This window comes from Labrus bergylta, chromosome 17, assembly GCF_963930695.1.
Source record: "Labrus bergylta chromosome 17, fLabBer1.1, whole genome shotgun sequence".
Classification (NCBI taxonomy): domain Eukaryota; kingdom Metazoa; phylum Chordata; class Actinopteri; order Labriformes; family Labridae; genus Labrus; species Labrus bergylta.
In genome coordinates, this window is record NC_089211.1 from 26,217,608 (window position 1) to 26,222,607 (window position 5,000).

General features: G+C 47.2%; 1 protein-coding gene across 1 annotated transcript in view; it reads left to right on the forward strand.

Annotated features, from left to right (window-relative positions):
• LOC109976846 (seizure 6-like protein) overlaps window positions 1–5,000 on the forward strand; it is a gene marked incomplete in the record, with an annotated part of 66,800 nt that overhangs the window by 49,639 nt on the left and 12,161 nt on the right.

The window sequence follows — 5,000 nt, forward strand, 5'->3', positions numbered from 1 at the left end:
AGGGGGGGGGAGAGAGAGAGAGAGGGGGAGAGAGAGAGAGAGAGGGAGGGAGAGAGAGAGAGAGAGAGAGAGAGAGGGGGAGAGAGAGAGAGAGAGGGAGGGAGAGAGAGAGAGAGAGGGAGGGAGAGAGAGAGAGAGAAAGGGGGGAGAGAGAGGGAGGGAGAGAGAGAGAGAGGGGGGGGGAGAGGGGGGGAGAGAGAGAGAGGGAGAGAGAGACAGAGAGAGAGGGGGGAGAGGGGGGAGAGAGAGCGAGGAGAGAGAGCGAGAGAGAGAGGGGGGAGAGAGAGAGGGAGGGAGAGAGAGGAGGGAGAGAGAGAGGGAGGGAGGGAGAGAGAGAGAGAGGGAGAGAGGGGGGAGAGAGGGAGAGAGAGGGAGAGAGAGAGAGAGAGAGAGAGAAAGAAAGAGGGAGAGAGAGAGAGAGAGAAAGAGGGAGAGAGAGAGAGGGGGGGAGAGAGGGAGAGAGAGAGAGAGAGAGAGGGAGGGAGGGAGAGAGAGAGAGACAGAGAGAGATTGAGAGAGAGAGAGAAAGAGGTTTTGGTTTGGTTTTCAAAATACCTTTTATTTTACCACTACCTGGAGAAAATTATAACACTGTCACATCATCACTCAGATCAAGAGAAGGAAATAAATAAATAAATAAAAAATAAAACATAAAACAAAACAAGTGCAACAAAAATCACAACATCAACAAAAACAACATTTGCTGCATCAAAAATGAATAATCAGCTCTCCATCCCCACCCACAGAGCACAAAGCTTCTTCCACAGCCCATACACTATTAAAGTCTTGCACATTGTCCATCATTTGATAATAGGCAAATTCTACCTTCAGTCTGGCCTTCAAAAGTCCCTCCAGAACCAGCACCGGTTCCACACAGCCAGTACCCTGAGCTCGGTTCTTGCGTGTAAGCCAAATGGCCAACTTAGCCGAGCCAGATAAAAAGTTCATCAGTGTATGTACAGTCTTTTTCTTTGCAGAATACTTTGGCCCAAAAACAAACAATGCATAAGAGAAATCCTCCCCGAGAGCTTCAAACAAGCTTTTCATAAGGACAAACAAGAGTGAGAGCCTGGGACACTCAACAAACAGATGAGACAAAGTTTCAGTTAGTGAACAAAACAAACACTCCTCTCCCACCCCTGGATCAATGTGCGCTCTGTATCTGTTCGTGGCTATAACCCCATGCACAACTCTCCACTGGAGATCTGCTGTTCTCTTCTCAACAGGCAGCTTGTACAGGGACCGCCAGCTGCCTTTCGGGGAAACCTCCGGGCCAAAAAACTCGATCCACCTCGACTCTTTCACTCCCGACAGACCACGAAGATGTAGGACCTTAACACAGGACTGATAGAGTGCCTTTTTCCCTGCATCCTGGAACTTTCCCAGAACAGGAGTACTAAAGGACAGCAGTCCACCTCCTCTTTCCTGCCACTCCCCGACATCTGGGGTAACAGACAAAGATGGGAAGCTGTATTCGCCCTCTTCACTCCACTGCTCACACAGATTCTCAATGTTTAGAAATGTCACAAGTTTTACTGGAAGTGCAGCAAAGACTTCCTCCACCACTCTTTCAACCACCCGGCTGGAGGTGATATTGGTCCTTTCTTTGAGGGCGTCCAGGGTCAGTCTTACCAGGTGACCCAGTTTTGTGCAGCCTGCCTCTCTGAAACTGGCCCGGAGACTGGCTGACTGCAAAGTTGGAGTCCTTATGAAATCATTAAAAAATAACGGTTCCTCAAAGATCCACATTCCCAGACTCTCAGTTTTTTCCCTTTTGAATGTGTACATTTTCCATGCCTGCATTACAGACATATAAAAGGATGTTAATCCAGTGAGATCCACCTCCTCAAGCTTTAACAGAAAGAGCTGCTTAGTGTACCCCAGCCGTCCAGCTCTCCTCAGCAGCAGTCGAGCGATGTCCATCCAGCTGGGACCACAAGTGAAAAGGAGTCTCTGTGCAGTCTGGAGTCTGAATGAGGCAATTTTTGACTGAATGTCTATAAGTCCATGTCCCCCTTCAGCCACCGGCAGGTAGAGGACTGCCGCCTGAACCCAGTGTTTGCCTGACCAGAAGAAGTCCAGGATGGCCCTTTGAATGTCCTCCACCAGCCCTCTTGGAGGTGTCAAAGCCACAAGTCTGTGCCAGAGAGTCGAGGCAACCAAGTTATTGACCACCAGAACTCTTCCCCTATACGACAACTGGGGTAGCAACCATTTCCATTTAGACAACCGAGCGCACACTTTCTCCCTAACTCCCTCCCAGTTTTTACTTTTAAAGCCCTCGGTACCCAAATAAACCCCCAACACCTTCAACCCCTCCCTCCCCCACTCAAGTCCACCCGGCAGACTGGGCACTGCCTGGTCCCTCCACTCTCCCACCAGTAAGGCACCACTTTTTTCCCAGTTCACCCGTGCAGCTGTTGCCCTTTCATACAGGGACAGGGTGTCCCGCAGACACCGAACGTCCCCCTGATTGGAGATGAAGATGTTTACATCATCAGCATAGGCAGAAATTGTAGGGGGACATTCAATGCTACAGGCCGCGGGCAAAGAAAGCCCGCTGAGCCGGTCCCTCAACCTGCACAGCAAGGGCTCAATAGCCAAGCTGTACAGCTGGCCGGAGATGGGACAACCTTGTCTGATCCCTCGCCGTACAGGGATTGGCCGACTCAACCCCGCCCCCATCTTCACCAAACACTGTGCATCCTGATACAACAAACCAACTAATGACACAAAACCATCCCCAAAACCAAAAGACCTCAGTGCAGAAAACAAATACGAGTGATCCACCCTGTCAAACGCCTTCTCTTGATCCAGAGACACAATGCCAACATTTAGATTATAGATTTTACACACATCAATGACATCTCTGATAAGAAAAACATTATCCATGATTGTCCGGTCTGGAACACAGTAACTCTGGTCTTTATGGACCACACTTCCCAGAACGTCCTTTAGTCTGTTCGATAAAGCTCTGGAGAGGATCTTGTAGTCCGCACAAAGCAAAGCAACCGGCCTCCAGTTTTTTAACAATGCCAGGTCACCTTTCTTGGGGAGCAAGGAAAGAACTGCTCTCTTACAAGAACCAGGAAGAGACCCGGTCCTGCAACACTCCATTAAAACACTATGCAGGTCAGACCCAAGAATATTCCAGAACCTCTTAAAAAAGTCTGTGGACAACCCATCTATTCCAGGTGCTCTTCCTGTTGCCATCTGAGTGACAGCAGCAGTGAGCTCCTCCAGAGACAGCTCCCCTTCCAGAAGAGACCTCTCCTCCACACTGAGCTGAGGGAGACCCTCCAGGAGCTCCCCGCGACACTCCTGGCTGCAACTCTCTGCTCCAAACAGATCCTCATAGAACTGCATGGCGTGACTGCTCATTTCCTTTGGATCAGCTGTTATTCGACCTCCTGGCAGTTTCAGACAAGTCAGCAGCTTTTTTTGAGCCACAGATCTCTCAAGATTGAAAAAGAAAGATGTTGGGGCATCCATGTCTTTGAGTTGAAGGAAACGACTCCGCACAAGAGCTCCCTTCACCCTCTCCTGCAGGAAAGAGCTCAACTCCATACGTTTCTCCTTCAGCAGGGTACCAGTGGTGGGATCCACACTCCCATTTAACCCCTCCTCAAGGTTCTTAATGTTGTCCTCAAGATTTTTAATGACTGTTTTTAATCTAGCAGAAGAGTGTGACGTGTACTGCTGACAAAAAACACAAATCTGAGCTTTACCAACCTCCCACCAAAGCTTCAAAGAATCAAACTCAACTTTTCTTAATTGCCACTGATCCCAAAAACACCCAAAGTTTTTACAGAAAACATTGTCCAGTAGAAGCTTGTTATTAAAATGCCAGAAGGACTTAGCCCTTTCACCTGGTGAAATAATCAGCTCCACACTAACAAAATGGTGATCAGTGAAGCCGACAGGCAGAATATTACAATGAATTAATCTGGGGTTGAGAGTTCTGGAGATGTAAACCCTGTCCAGTCTAGCTGCACACACCCTGTTACTGTTAACCCTGACCCATGTATACTGTCTGGATTGTGGATGTTTCACTCTAAATGTGTCCAACAAATCCAGGTGAGAGATGACAGTGTTTAAAGTCTGGGATGAATGTGGATGTGGCTCCTCTCCTATTCTATCCACGGTGAAATCAAGTGTGCAGTTAAAATCACCACCAAGAATGATCTGATCCTGATTATAGATCACTAACTCCTTTTGGAGGCGGGTATAGAAAGCTACCCTTTCAGCTCCATTATTTGGAGCATAAATATTAGTGAAGCAGAAAACAGTGTCCTCTATTTCTGCTCTTACAATTAAAAGCCTTCCCTTTACAATTTCAGCACAAGAGACGATCTTTACATTTGCAGATGCTCTAAACAAAATGGCTACTCCTGCACTAAGGTTGGTGCCATGGCTAAGGTAGTTAGAGCCCTCCCACCATAAACCCCAATCTGTCTCATCTGATGGTGTGGTATGAGTCTCTTGTAAAAACAAGATATCAATGTTTTTCTGAGTTGAGATCTCAGATATAAGGCCCCTTTTCTGTCTGTCTCTCCCACCATTAATGTTAAGAGATCCTATCTTAAGACTCCTCATAGAAAGATCAGAGAGAAAGAACAGATAAGTAGACACAAACAGGGAACAGTAGAAGAAGAAAAACACCTTCTGATGCATGATCATTTCTTTGTCTTCTTCACACTCTTACGTCCAACTTTCCTCAGTGCGGTGATGTGCTTTTTAAGACGGAACCGTTTTTTCGCGTCCAGGAGGTCAAACCCAACCTGTCTTTTCAGTATGCTGACTGACTTTATGAACTTTTCAGTATCACTAAAGTAGTCACTGACTTTTACTGATTTGTTGTACGTTTCATCCATAAATTGATTGATTGACTCTAAAGAATAAAGACCAGAGCCACTATTTGGCAAATCAGCAATGGATGCATTGTCTGACTCATAATCTTCATCCATGTCCTCTCCTTCACATGATGCCTGGCTACAACA